We start from the raw sequence: 15,592 nt of genomic DNA, 5'->3' as shown, positions 1-15,592 counted from the left end.
GCGGATACAGAATATTGTGCGGACATTGTTATTCAGTGTATAAAACAACCGGATACTCCTGCGTTAATTGCGCGCACAAACATTGTATGATAGAGTGATAATCACGGCCGAGCGCGTGATCATAGGAAGATAGTTACGGGGCACCGAGCCCTCTGATGGGATTAATTACACAGGCACACAAAAAATAAAAAGTGTCTTGGCCGAGACACTACACTAGTGTATTCCCATGTATTTTGACCCGCTGAATCCGAATCCGAAGTCAGAATTGTCAGATTGGCTCTCAGTTCCGAGCAAATCTCAAAACTCCACGAAACGAACACTTTTTTTCAGGTTTGCTCGGAACTGAGAGCCAATCCGACAATTCTAACTTCGGATTCGGATTCAGCGGGTCAAAATACATGGGAATACACTAGTGTAATGTCTCGGCCAAGACACTTTTTATTTTTTGTGTGCCTATGTTATTAGGAACGAAAGCATTGCATCGATGAAACTAATAAGCCGAGAGACGCCAATTAATTAATTGTGCAACTTTTATTGAAAAAACGTCATCCACACCGGGGCGTAATACCATTATAGTGAAGCATCTTTATGACAATTGTGAAACGGCCTGTAGTGTTGAAATGATGATCTGGAATTAAAGAAAAATTAATTCTGAAACAGTCTTCTGATTAATTATAAAATTAACGATATTTACCTTCTACTTACCTTGTCCTTTGGCGATGATCCAGCGTTGTCCAGCGGCAATCCGGTATGCGATAAAGCGAGGATCCGGGGAAGTTCAGCAGCAGCGGCAATCCATCCTGGGCAGGAACCTGAAAGAAAAGAAGCGTATTAGTATATAATTAACATAATTATCGGGACTTACCTTTATCTGGTATGCGATGTAAAGCGAGGATCCAGAGACGGGAAACAGCAACGGCGATCCATTCCGGGCGTCAATCTGAAACAAAATTTACATAATTAATAGGATATAATTATATTATCCATACTTACCCCTATCTGGTATGCGATGTAAAGCGAGGATCCAGGGACAGGAAGCAGCAACGGTGATCCATCAGAGACATCAGTCTGAAATAAAGAAATCCTATTAGCGTCTTGATAAATAATCGGGGCGTTGATGCGAACTTACCTTCTCGGTAGTCAAAGGTCAAACCGAGTGGCGACCGTTCGATAGGAATATTATCCGCCGGAATTGGGCTCAACTTGTACCGTCCGGTTGTAACCTGAGGTCCGGTTGTGACCGGACGTCACTCTCTGGGTACGTGGATCACACGAAAATGTGAATTATCAGCCAGATTTGCCTATCAAACGGTCGCCACTCGGTTTGACCTTGATATACCGAGAAGGTAAGTATCAAAATTATGGCACGATATTGCAACAATACTACATTAATTCTCTCTTATTTTCAGGTTCTCGACGCAGGATGTCTCGACGCTGCCTCCCCACTGCTGGATCATCGATGGACAACGTGGGACCACCCTTGAAGGAACAGGTAAGAAAATGTGTATGTTTAATTAATCGACTAATTTTCTTTTCAGGTTTTCAACCCGAATGTATTTCAACTGCCGCTGACTATCCCAGATCCTCGCCTTTTCGCATACTGGAACGCCGCGCTTGCAATACTTGTCGCCCCGGATGGATCTCAACTGCCGCTGACTGTCCCAGATCCTCGCCTTATCGCATACTGGAACGCCGCTGGTCAATGATGGATCGATGCCGTAGGACAAGGTACGTAGCAGGTAAGTAACTCAGATTAACTTGACACTGCGTGTATTAACAAACGATTGATTTATTTCAGATCGTCGTCGTTAATTACAAAATTGTCGCGCCGTATGCGCTTCACGCTGACACTTTTCGTCGAACGTTGTTACAGATGGTAACTCAGTACCGCTCGCAATAGTTATACGAGTTATGTTTAACGCGCAAGTACGCGGGAGTGCTTGGTTGTGTTATATCGCTGCGCTAAACTACGCGCTAAGTCCGAATTGTAGAGCGAATCTTTAGTACGTGTTACCGCGACCACGATATCCGAGCGACTGCCTCGAGTTGCCGAGCGCTCTCGGCCTTCCCACCTCGGGATCTTTGCTCCCACCATGGGTTGTTATTCACATCTCGGTACTTTTCCGTGCCAGATGTTACCCGCTTTCACTTTTCTTATAACAGTTTTTGCCTGTTTTCGCGTTCGGTGTCGCCCGCGGTTCTCAATCCGAGCCTCAGAACTAATCGCACGCATATGCCTGGGTCTCGCTGGACCCCGCTCCCCCGGTTCCCGGGCTCGGGTATTCCACGACTGAGTGGTCTCGTTGACCCTCCGGATCTATAACGGCGCCTCCTCTAGCGACCCTCCACCCGCTAATTCCCTCCGGACTATTGCGGTTCCCGACATCCGGGGGTCATCATTTGCCCCCGCTACCCTCGCATCCGTTGTCGATATCGCGTCGCGAGTCGGTCGGTTGTTCTTCGGGTCTCCCTTGAGGCGTATTTGGCGGCTCGGCCGCCCGCTGTGACCTCCGTGCCCTTCGGCGCGGGGGTCATCGTTATGACACCGCGATCTCCGCGCCCGTCGGCGGTATCGCGTCGCGGTTCAGCGGGTCGTTACTTGTGTCTCCCCTGAGACGACCTCCGCGGCTCAGCCGTCGGCTAAGACCTCCGTGCCCCCCGGCGCGGGGGTCATCCTTATGACCCCGCGATCTCCGCGCCCGCTGGCGTTGTCGCTTCGCGGTTCGGTGGGTCGTCATCCGGGACACCCCTGAGACGATCTCTGCGGCCCGGCCATTGGCTGTGACTTCCGTGCCCTTCGGCGCGGGGGTCACTCCCGTGACGCCGCGATCTTTGCGCCCGCTGGCGCTATCGCGTCGCTGTTCAGTTGGTTGACCTTCGGGTCACCCCTGAGACAATTTACGCGGCTCGGCCCCCGGCTGTGACCGCCGTGCCCCTCTGCGCAGGGGTCATTCGCGTGACCCCGCTATTTCCGCGTTGGTTGTTATCGGCGCTTCGCGTATCGGGTGGTTGACCTCCGGGTCACCCCTGAGACGGATTCCGGGGTTCGGCCCCCGGCTATTACCGTTACACCCTTGTTCGCGAAGGTCAATCTTTTGACCCTGCTATCTCGCGTGCCCTTTGCGCTATTCCGGCCGCGCTCGTCCCGATCTGCTCTGCTTGGCTCTCCTTCCGAGACCCGCTCGTTGACTCGCTCGGTCGATCATCTACGGCTCGCCTGCCGGGGTCAATCATGCCCCGGTCACCTACATATCGGGTTTCAGGTTAACGTTAGCCATATGGGCTCTTCGGACTCGCTTATCCGGTATTTATTTTGAGAAAATGTTGATGTCCGCTGCTCCCCTGGTCGCTGCTGCCCCTCGGGGGTCCTCGGCTCCTTGGCTATGCGAACGGTTGCACGGTACATCTTGAGGTCACCTCGGCCGAGCACGAAACACCATCCTTGGAACCTTCCTATATAAACTTCCTATAACAAACCTTAACCGAATGATTATCTTTTTTCAAAGGAATATCAGAGTCTATTAGTATATCGTCTAACATTGCATTAAATTGGCCGGACGAATCTTCAATAATATTTGCTGAAACTACCTCAGAAAATAATCTGAGTCTATCATCTATATCTTTGGAAGACGGATTGATTACTACTGTAACATTTTATGATTTTTAATGAAATCACGACCAATAATAATGTCCGCTGAAGACAGTTTATCGCTTAACACATGAAATTGTATAGTAACTAAAAAATCTGATATGGCCTTTAACTTAAATGTAGTATTAATAACCTTAGAGACTCTAATAGGAACGTTATTTATCGCTTTATACGCACGATTAGGAACTTTAAACGATACCACATTCGCGAGGAATTTTTCATAAACCGTTGGATTGACAAAAGAAATAGGACTACCCGTGTTCAATAGCGTGACGAAGTTACAAATAGAACCATTTAATTCCTTTACCTCGATCAACGGCAATTTGTAACAATTTACACGGTTCGTCTTCTACCAACGCAACGCAATCCGCTGAAGACTTCTCCTCTTGGGGTGATTCCATTACTGCAGCAACCTGGGAAGTAGCAGCTGTTGTGGAAATGGACTTTGGCGAAGGCTCTTTCTTTTTGATCTTCGGACATTCGTTCCTCGTGTGGCCTTTCGCTCGGCAATACACACAAAAAACGCCCTTCGATATCTTCACGTAAAGATTAGTCTTTGCAGAAGTACTCTCCTCCTGTCTAGATTTTTCAAACTTTGGCTTTACTACGGGTGACTTCTTAGCCGTAACACTACACGTTGTTGTGATGTGGTGCATTTTTTCAAGAAAGTCGTCCACCTCGACATCCAATAAAGCCGCTGTGCTCTTGATGGCGATATTGGTAATTCTATCAATGAGGTAGTGAATGATACTGTCTTCTGGTAACCGAAGGCATTGTAACATGGCTATTTTTTCCATCGCATAATCCTGGAAGCTTTCTTTCGAGAAAGCCATTTACGTTTTTCTACCTTCTTCATAACGTTACCAAAAAGGACTCTTCTCTTGAAACGACGAACGATGGCCGTTTTGAAATTCGGCCAGGACCTGACGACAGTACCTGAACTCAGGTCAAACCACTTGCGAGCTACTTTATTTAGCCTTGACGTAGCCGTTGACATCATTGCAACAGATGGCACTTTGTGAATTTCGGCGATACTTTCGATTTTTTTAATCCAGAGCTCACATTCTCCTGTTTGGTACCCCCGAACTGAGGTATCTGCGACGACAGAAACTTAGCTGCATTTGTAGACATCGCTGAGAAATTCTGCGATACAGAAACTTCACTCTCCCTATTTCTCCTGCAAATATCCCGATTTTCTAGTATCGTTAACATCTGACTAAAGTTGTCTTGTTATGCATCATCTGTTCTTGCTAAAATTTCATCTGATCCATCATAATCCTGCAAAGCTGAAATATTGTATCCGTAATAGGTGTTGCTTGTGGTGCCGAAAACCTATTCTCCGAAAAAAAAGCTGACGTGAGTAATGTGGGAGAACCCAATGCCTCTGTACCTGGTACTCTTCTTTCCAATGCCTCTCTTAACTTGGCTATACACTCTTCTCGATCATCAAGAACATCCGTAATTCCATACTCTTCAAGCTCTTCTTGCAGGCAATCGGGGCAGGGTGAATGCCTCAAATTGCTCACGCGTAGCCATTTTTTGGACGATGGACGATCACGAGTTTTGCGCGTCGTAACTTGTTCAAACGTGTCCGTACCAGTTACGCGTTCGTTCACCAAGATGACGGACAACAAAGCGTAAAACGCAGAAACAGCGATAATGGCGCGCGCTTCTCGCGCACTCAATTATGGAAAAGTCTCGAAAACTGATGCTTTTGCGGACCGGAAGCAACTTGCCAATTCACAATGCACAATAGCACAATAGCTTACGAAAAACTTGATCAATGCACTGTATCGAGTCCGAAACGTGCCTGTGCTGGAATCTTCCGTAATGGCGGCCGGCCAATGTAGAACGCGGGAACAGCGGGAAGACGATGCGCACTTGCGCTAGCTTCATCGTAACGTTCCGAGCTCACCGACACTGAGCCGTAATCGAATAATGCGAGACTGCAGGAACAACGGCAGAACAACGCGCACTCGCGTACTTCTCCGTAGACGTCCCAAAGTCAACACGAAAACCTCGATGTTGCGAAGGCGTAACGTGTTTAAGCTGGTTGCCACTTGATATGGCGGCGAAACCGTTATCGAACTGAGAGTCAACGGTAGAACAACGCGTACGCGTACTTCTCCGTAAGAAGACTCGAGCTCGTACGAATTACTGAGCCGACGACCGTGGATGTATCCCACTTCTGAGCTGTAAAGTAGGCCCGTTCGAACCGAGGTTAAGCGGGGCTAGGTGTCAGGATTGAGGGCAGCAAAGAGAGGACTTTCACAAGGGCGTAGTAATAGAAACACACAACTTAAGCATGAGGACTTTATTACCGACTTTATTACCTTAAGATAAGAGTCGCGGACGTAACGAGCGATCCGATCGGCGGTCGTGAACCAAGTGTTGCAGCCGCTGCTGCCGATACGCAAAAGCCCGCGCAAACCTAAGCGCTGCCGACCAATCAGCGTCTTTAGCCAATGGGCGTTGTCGCCGCGCACGCCATCTCAAACCGCGCGCAATACCCGAGCGCCGTCGACCAATCAGCGCCTTTAACCAATGGACGTTGTCGCCGCGCACGCCATCTTAAACCGCGCTAAATACAAACGAGGCCTACGTCTTTGGCTGACGTTTACAATATATTATTTTAAAATATTTATATATTTCATTGTTTCTATCCTTTTAATGTAAATTACAATTCTGGATATTCTCTTTTATCATGTCCATAGAACGTCCACTGGATATCCTGTGGACATGTTTTAGGGATATAAGCATGCCCACCAATTTCATAAACAGATATACTATGGACATTCGGGAGCGGTGCACTTGGACACCGTTCAAATGGACACGGTGCTAAAGGACACAGAGATATTGGACACGACACTTTGCGCACGGTTCAATCGGACACGGTGCTTTTGGACACAGGAATTATTGGCCAAATGTCTTTTGCACACAGAAAGTAAATTATTAAAAAAATGAACGCGTGGTCGCCACGCGCGTTAGAAGTGAAACTTCTGAAGGCAAGGGCTTTGCCATAACTTTTTGTGTCGTAAAATTCGTGTCGCAAAATTCATGTCGCAAAATTCGTGACGCTTTTTTGTGTCGCAAAATCGAACTTACTACCGTGCCAAAAAAAGAAAAAAAAACATATAGACGCTCAAGGTTAATAACAACTGTTGTGTTAAAACCAGAGTTGCAAAAGTGGTAATTAAAATATGTATTTAAAGAAGTTTCATTTCGTACGCCTATTGGTCGAATTTTCGTTACACTTTCCGTGTCGCATAATCGAACTTACTACCGTGCCAGAAGAAGAACCGTCTCGCCAACGCCGTACGCCTATTGGTCAAATTTTCGTTACACTTTTCGTGTCGCACAATCAAACTTACTACCGTACCAAAGAAGTTTTATTTCGTACGCCTATTGGTCGAATTTTTGTTACACTTTTCGTGTCGCGAAATTCGTGTCTCATAATCAAACTTACTACCGTGCTAGGCCAGAAGAAGGACCGTCTCGCCAATGCCGTACGCCTATTGGTCAAATTTTCGTTACATTTTTCGTGTCGCTTTTCCGTGTCGCATAATCAAACTTACTACCGTGCCAGGCCAGAAGAAGGACCGTCTCGCCAACGCCGTACGCCTATTGGTCAAATTTTCGTTACACTTTTCGTGTCGGTTTCCCGTGTCGCATAATCAAACTTACTACCGTGCCAGGCCAGAAGAAGAACCGTCTCGCCAACGCCGTACGCCTATTGGTCAAATTGTCGTTACACTTTTCGTGTCGCTTTTCCGTGTCGCATAATCAAACTTACTACCGTGCCAGGCCAGAAGAAGAACCGTCTCGCCAACGCCGTACGCCAATTGGTCAAGTTGTCGTTACACTTTTCGTGTCGCACAATCGAACTTACTACCGTACCAAAGAAGTTTCATTTCGTACGCCTAGTGGTCGAATTTTTATTACATTTTCCGTGTCGCACAATCGAACTTACTACCGTACCAAAGAAGTTTCATTTCGTACGCCTATTGGTCGAATTTTCGTTAATAACAACTGTTGAGTTGAAACCAGAGTTGGTAATTAACCAAAAGTGGTAATTAAAATATGTATTTAAAGAAGTTTCATTTTGTACGCCTATTGGTCGAATTTTCGTTACGCTTTCCGTGTCGCACAATCGAACTTATTACCGTATGAAAGAAGTTTAATTTCGTACGCCTATTGGTCAAATTTTCGTTACACTTTTCGTGTCGCATAATCGAACTTACTACCGTGCCAAAGAAGTTTCACTTCCGTTACACTTTTTCGTGTCGCGAATCGAACTCACTACCGTGCCTAAAGAAGTTTCACTTCAAAAATTCGCTCTGTTCAGTTGCGCACGGAAATATGCGCACCAGTCTTTTGCACACAAAAAGATGCCCACCGTTCATTTGGACGCGCAAAATATGCGCACCGTTCGTTTGCCCACGAAAAGACGCGCACCGTTCGTTTGCACACGAAAAGATGCGCACCGTTCGTTTGCACACTGAAAGATGCGCACCGTTCGTTTGCACACGAAAATATGCCCACCATGCATTTGGACACGCAAAATTTGCGCACCGTTCATTTGCACACGGAAAAGATGCACACGAGAAGAAACGCACCATGCATTTGCACACCAAAAGAAGGACACCGTGCATTTGCACACGGAAAAGATGCACACGAAAAAAAGCGCACCGTGCATTTGCACACCGAAAGAAGGACACTGTGCATTTGCGCACGAATGTCGCGAAAGAGATAAGTTGTATAAAATATTGAATAATTTTATTTCTTGGAGTTATTCAACGTCAGGAAGTTTATGGCTGCATTCCGATATTCACTGTCAGTACTGCAAATCTATATTTTACGTCACGTATACTATAGATTTTTAGTACTGAAAGTTGCTGACAGTGAATATCGGAATGCAGCCTATATCGCAGGCTTAGCGGTAAACGCGCGATGAGCAGACGGCCTGACGACGTGTAATCTTGGGAGATCGAAATTGATGGTGAGGTTATGTTTTCCTTGTGCGTTTGACAGGTGAGGTTATGTTCTCCCTGTGCGTTTGACAGGTGTGTAACGCGTGGTGTCAAACGCGAGAAATCTACGAGAGGAATGCAAGGCGAGGAAAAAGCAAGGTGAATAGAATCTAAGGTAAATCTGAAGAATAGTGGCCTCCTCACCGATTTCGTTCAACTTGGGCTTAATCGACGCGTTTTTGCACGAAACGACCGAATCTGGCAGAAAAAAGTGTCGCTCTGCCCCGCGAAGCGAGATATTAACGGTTAAAGTTGACAGGAATCAGGTTATGATTCCTGTCATACCGACGAGATGCAGCAACACTGAACGTGCCCTGCGGCCATATGCGCATGCTCAGTGGTCGCACGCGCATGTAAAACTGCGCCAATTTTAAATGAATCAATCGTGCAGAATAACCAAGCATCTCGATTCAAGCAGTTAGGTCTCACGCTGGGAGTTTCATTAGTTTAATTATGCGTGGGAAGCACACACACACACACAGGGGGGGTGCGAGGGGGGCCTGCGGCCCCCCCTCCCCCGCACCCACCCCGTCGGTAGGCAGCGTAGACCTCGCTTTACAACATAAAGTACATGCTAAGTTGTAAAGCAAAATTATAAAGTACATGCATGGTGGGAGGGTGCAGGGGAGAAAAGCCTTCCTGTTCACGTGCGCTCACGCATGTAAGCCCTCTTGCACCGTCCGACGAAAAGCGCGTCATGAACCCATGTGGCACCTCGTCTCGCGTGGACACACACACACAGACGAGGCGGTGCGAAGGGGGGGCCTTCGCCCCCCCCTTGCACCCCCCCCCCCGTGGTTGAAAGCGTGGAACTCGCTTTACAACATAAAGTACATGCTAAGTTGTAAAGCGAAATTATAAAGCACATGCATGGAGGGGCTTTTTCCTCGCTTTGCATTCCTCTCGTAGATTTCTCGCGTTTGACACCACGCGTTAGACACCTGTCAAACGCACAGGGAGAACATAACCTCACCTGTAAAATGCACAAGGAGAACATTGCAACCGCAGGCTTCCCAGTCATGTCCCAGCTACCAAGGGATAACCCGAACGGACCTTCGCGAGGCAAAGTCAACGGCAACCACGACCAGGACGAACTCAGTGGCGATAGGAGGGCAAACTGAAGCGCCAACCGAGGCGCTAGTAGGCGAGGACAAGTCCACGGCGAGCTTTCAGAGCCCGCCCAGCGCCAGAAACCCCATACACGACAGAGGGGGAGCGATGACCGACATCGGAGACCTGCGAAGGCACGCCTTCATTCGAGATGCGCGCGACTGCGAGGAAAAACAAAGCCCCGAGCTAGACGAGACTCAACGCTCGGGACTGACGGGGAGTTTGCAGCCGCACGCATCACCGGAGACGACTAGGGCACCGAGAGCAGCAAAGACGAACGGTACCCGAATAATCGGTTGGAAGAAGGCGACACGGCGTTCCGAGGATGGGAGACGTATCCGGGCAATCGCCCGTCGTTTTGTTTCGGTTTTTGTTTTTCGTTCACAGCAAACGATGCAGAGGTTCGTTGAGGACCTTAACGATCCCATCCGACGCGATGTTAGGATTAGGATTACAACACCGCGCCATTATTCTCATTTATTTGCGGCTCAAGCATAAGGGCACCTCGCGTAGAAGCTAGTTATTTTCATTTTAGTTACGCTATTTAGTTACACCCGTCGGCGCGGGTACGGGATGTCGCGCGGCGGCGCGATGTAGCTGGAGCCCAATACACTTTCCAGGAACGGGGAGGCTCCCAAGCGAGCAGCCAGGATGCCTTCCCACAACACGATGGACGAGCCACGATAGCCCGCAGGACAGGCGAACGACGTCCGGCAAAATGGCGGACCACGTTTGCGAAGTAGATATTGATTAGTCTCGGCGACTCACCGAGGCCCGAAAGGTAGGCGACGCGTAGCAGAGCCGCGAAAATGTCGCGCGGTAAAAAAATGGCGGACCGTCCGCGAACTAGGAAATGGCGCGATAGACGCGGAAATGACCGACCCCTGACCACAGGGGAAGACCCGCGAAGCGTACTTCGCTCATTAAAATCCGAGTCCGACGGCGCGTACAAAAAATGGCGGACCGTCCGGAAATTTCGCAACCGAGGGACTCGCGTCGATGTAATACGTCCCTGACGTATGCGCGGGGGCCCTAGACGACCCATACGGGGTTGGCGACGCGATGCGGGAGCGTAGCCGCGAAATGGCGAACCGTCCGCGACTTCGCACCAGGTGCATCGTCTACGGGAATTAAGTACCCCTGACACCGAGGACCGTCCTGAATCTCGCACTAGGTGCGTCATCCTCAGGGAAACAATACCCCTGACGAACGGGGACATCCCAAGAAAGATCCGTATCCGGTCGCCGTCGAAATCCGACGACCGGGAGCCAAGTTACGGAACCGTCCGCTATCACGCGACCTAGACCTCGTCTACGGGGAAGGACCGCGGAAACCGCGTTACCAGGTCCCGAATAAAGGTCAGGAGGGGTCGACGTCGTCGGCGAGCCTGGTGCTCTGCACCCGGACGTCTTCCTCGAGGAAGTCATCCGGAAGGACATTGTACGCACGGAAATAGACTAGGCGCACAGGTCGGCGTCAACGGCCGGGATAGACTAGCAGCGGTGGAAAACCACTACCTCGGCATCGGGACGGAGCGACCGCGCGAGCGCAACGCCCATGGAAATTTCCAGGGGAATCGGCGTAAACACCTGCGTGGAAAATTACCGCGGTAATATACGCAGTTCGCGAAAAGAGAAAGCGGAATAGGCGTCGGAGTAGGGGCCGCCGATATCGATGGTGGGGAGCTCAAGCGAGACAAACAACTCGAGGCAGTCTCTCGGGGATGTTCGTACGAGCAACACGTAATAAGCCTCGCTCTTTCGTCGTCGCGCTAAGTCACCGCGAACGTTATACGAGTGCAATAATTATACTTCGACAACATCCATAACAACCGGGAACGCCCGCGGAACGCGTTAATTATCGCTTTTACATTGACGAACGGTCATTTCGGGCCGAAATAACTTCGTGCGTCGTAGAGAAACGGGGCGTGTGTGCCTACGTATACGAGCGTCCGACATCTTGTGTGACTTGAACTTTTGTGAACAACCATCACTGGAAACCAATATTATTGAATAAATTAAACATCCTTTTCGTAAGAGATTTCGAAAATTACTCAATTGGACTTACCTTCTACTTACCTGATCCATTGGCGTCGATCACTCGAAGTCCCTCGTTGATCCTGGATAACGGTGGCAGCGGCAATCCTGATCGGCGACGGCGATGATCCAGCGGTGGCGGGAACCTGAAAAAGGAAGATTAATTAAGTCTAATTAATAGTTCGAGATATCGTTCGATACTTACCTTCTCGGTGGTTCAAAGGTCAAACCGAGTGGCGACCGTTGATTTCAAGGACACGTAGCGTTGATTCGTGCCTCCAGTAATACCGTCCGGTTACAACATAACCTCACCATCAATTTCGATCTCCCAAGATTACACGTCGTCAGGCCGTCTGCTCATCGCGCGTTTACCGCTAAGCCTGCGATATAGGCTGCATTCCGATATTCACTGTCAGCAACTTTCAGTACTAAAAATCTATAGTATACGTGACGTAAAATATAGATTTGCAGTACTGACAGTGAATATCGGAATGCAGCCATAAACTTCCTGACGTTGAATAACTCCAAGAAATAAAATTATTCAATATTTTATACAACTTATCTCTTTCGCGACATTCGTGCGCAAATGCACAGTGTCCTTCTTTCGGTGTGCAAATGCACGGTGCGCTTTTTTTCGTGTGCATCTTTTCCGTGTGCAAATGCACGGTGTCCTTCTTTCGGTGTGCAAATGCACGGTGCGTTTCTTCTCGTGTGCATCTTTTCCGTGTGCAAATGAACGGTGCGCAAATTTTGCGTGTCCAAATGCACGGTGGGCATATTTTCGTGTACAAATGAGCGGTGCGCATCTTTCCGTGTGCAAACGAACGGTGCGCATCTTTCCGAGTACAAACGAACGGTGCGCATCTTTCAGTGTGCAAACGAACGGTGCGCATTTTTTCGTGTGCAAACGAACGGTGCGCGTCTTTTCGTGGGCAAACGAACGGTGCGCATCTTTTCGTGCGCAAACGAACGGTGCGCATATTTTGCGCGTCCAAATGAACGGTGGACATCTTTTCGTGTGCAAATGACTGGTGCGCATATTTCCGTGCGCAACTGAACAGAGCGAATTTTTTAATAATTTACTTTCTGTGTGCAAAAGACATTTGGCCAATAATTCCTGTGTCTAAAAGCACCGTGTCCGATTGAACCGTGCGCAAAGTGTCGTGTCCAATATCTCTGTGTCCTTTAGCACCGTGTCCATCTGAACGGTGTCCAAGTGAATGCCACTCTGGACATTCATAGAATGTCCGAAGGGTGTAAAACGGATGGCCTATGGACATCCTCAATATCTTTAAAGGACGCTGTTATGGATGTTCACCGAATATCCGTGTGCTGTCTGGGACCTTGCAACCGGTTGTAATGTTACACCAGGCTGCAAAAGAGACCTTGACGACTGTCATGTCAACCCAAAGTTCAAGCCAGTCTCAGAGCGTGGCAGAGGTCAGCCAAACAGCTGATTCTATCCGGACCAAGGAGCAGCAGAAGCAGATGACAAAGGAGGTGACAGACGTGGTGACCAGGCCATTCACGCCGAGCCCAGACAGTCCTTTGAGCGAGCCGCTGACGCAGAGCGAGGCGGAAACATTAACGGAAGTACCTGAGACAGAGGCGACGCAGATCCTTGACGAGATCATGTCAAGCACCCAGGTAGATTAATTCCTGAAAACAGAAAAAAATTTCGTCCGTTAAGGATTAATCTAATTGATAATAAATAATATATTATTCCTATCCTAACCGATGTAAATATAGATGTAAGTGTGCGAGATAAGATAAAAATATTAACAATGAATTATTTGAACGAGATTACATTGATCTTGGCGATATTATTCTTTGCCGCGATGGTAATACTATTTTACTACGAATTACATCGAATAACACAATCAAACATGTGAAAATACGCGAATTGCTAAGATAAATTACGAGAAAGTGATTATTCGTGTATTTAGGTTGATTTTATTGAAGAGTCGTATTGTGTGTAAACGGACGTAGTTTCAAAGTTCTGTGATAATAGAAGCGATTACGCGATAAATAAAGTGAGATTACGGATTAAGAGCTCGATATGAATACCGAGAGTTTGACGTTGAAATTAATGACAGAAATGGAATTACTACTACTTTCCTTAGAACTTAAAATAATTTCGTTATTCGAGAACCGAATCACACAAATGAGAAAGACAAGTTTCGCGATACGCGAATACCGTTGAAAAGTCTTGATTTATCGTACGTGTTCACGGATATGTAACCCGATTTTATCTTCGATAATCACATCATTCGAGAGACTGTACCCGGGCGACACCCGTGAAGTGTTCATATTTATACTTCCGTTATCTTAATAATAAATTATAATATTGTTTTTGTTAAATTGAAACGAATAAGAGTTATTTTGCGGAACATTCCTCATCCTAATCCTTGATTGACTTTTACGGACCAAGTGATTGTGCGTGACTTTTGCCAAGGACATCGTCGCACATAGCTACGAAGAGTAATGGTCGTACATCTTGGTGATAAACAGGAAGGAAGGAAGTTACAAGGCCATCTACAGCATCGTTGGTTATAAAACGTTCTACGTTCTTGCGTTAAACGTAGTGGCGACCGATATTTTCAACTCAAAGTGAGTTTATATTAATATTAGACCGCGAGTTTGGTCACAACCTAACCTAGAAGTAGGATCGACTCAGGCGTTGAAGCGTTAAAAAATTATGGTAGCGTTCAGCAAAGAAAGCAACTCACAATCAGTGAGCGTTTAGTGATTATTGTTTCTGATTAGTATATATTATACATTCTTCTGGATCTATTAAAGGTCTAAAAGAATACTCCAAATCACAGAGCGCTCACTGATCTGTTTTTTTGCTGAACATTGCAGCCGCGCACTCCCGAGACGCAACCGCGAGCGGCCATACCGAACGAGCGCGCGAAATACAAGCGCGAGGGGTTAAAAACTTAGTATAAGATAAGTATGGACAACGCGACGGGCGCGATAGATTTAAGGCAAAACCAACGGCGAGAAAGGCCGATAAAATTTTCTTTTGGGTTGATCAGAATAGTTTTAAGGCTACACTTACGGTGCTTTATAGAGTAGATAGTATCGACGAAAACAGCGCTCGGAGTAGTTTGTTAGGAAACGTAGGATAAGGATCTTGTCAATACGCGCAGGTTCGAAACGTAATTTTATTTTGGCTCAGATATCAAGTTTTAATTTGTTTCTTAAAGTGCGATAGGATCGGCGTTAACCGCGCGAGCCACTCACAATCTCCAGGAAATGAGGTCGCGGGACAATAGTCGAGCACCCGGTGTGCGTGATTAACAGATAAGCATCGCAGAATGATAGGTGGATTTGAAATGAGTAACGCGAGGAAGTCCCTCAGGGACAAAAGGTTTCAGCGGGCTTATAGAGACCTGGTAAACTCCAATAAGGGGTCGGCGTCGTCGGCGGACGACAAACTTCTAACCTAGACATCTTCCTCAGGGAAGTCGGTCAGAAACGAGTCGGAAAGCATCTCACTAAGCGTGCGCATCTTCTCTGAGAAATCAGGCAGAAATCAATCGGGAGTTATCCAACTAGGCGTGCGCATAGGTCGGCGTCGTCGGCGGACGACTAACTTTTAACTTGGATATCTTCTCCAGGGAAGTCGGTCGGAAATAGGTCGGGGGATATTCCATGAGGCGTGCGCATAGGTCGGCGTCGTCGGCGGACGACCAACTTTGCACCCGGACATCTTCTCCGGGGAAGTCGAGTAAAAACGTATCGGAGAGCGTCCCCGAAGCTTG

The 15,592-nt window shown here is 47.7% G+C and overlaps 1 long non-coding RNA gene across 2 annotated transcripts; it reads right to left on the bottom strand.

Annotated features, from left to right (window-relative positions):
* Positions 1 to 512: 512 nt before the first annotated feature.
* LOC139824312 (uncharacterized) lies at positions 513 to 5,110 on the bottom strand. 2 transcript variants are annotated; one of them, XR_011735075.1, is made up of 4 exons: positions 1,388 to 5,104; positions 866 to 1,068; positions 706 to 812; positions 513 to 628 (listed from the first exon to the last, which is right to left on the bottom strand). It is a non-coding gene; the product is annotated as an uncharacterized lncRNA (long non-coding RNA). The 2 variants fall into 2 exon arrangements; XR_011735074.1 differs by having other exon boundaries at positions 706 to 1,068; positions 1,388 to 5,110.
* Between the last annotated feature and the right edge of the window lie 10,482 nt (positions 5,111 to 15,592).

Source organism: Temnothorax longispinosus, unplaced genomic scaffold (genome assembly GCF_030848805.1).
Source record: "Temnothorax longispinosus isolate EJ_2023e unplaced genomic scaffold, Tlon_JGU_v1 HiC_scaffold_32, whole genome shotgun sequence".
Lineage (NCBI taxonomy): Eukaryota > Metazoa > Arthropoda > Insecta > Hymenoptera > Formicidae > Temnothorax > Temnothorax longispinosus.
Note: the sequence above shows the minus strand (reverse complement) of the source record. Positions and strands in the feature narration are given on the sequence as shown.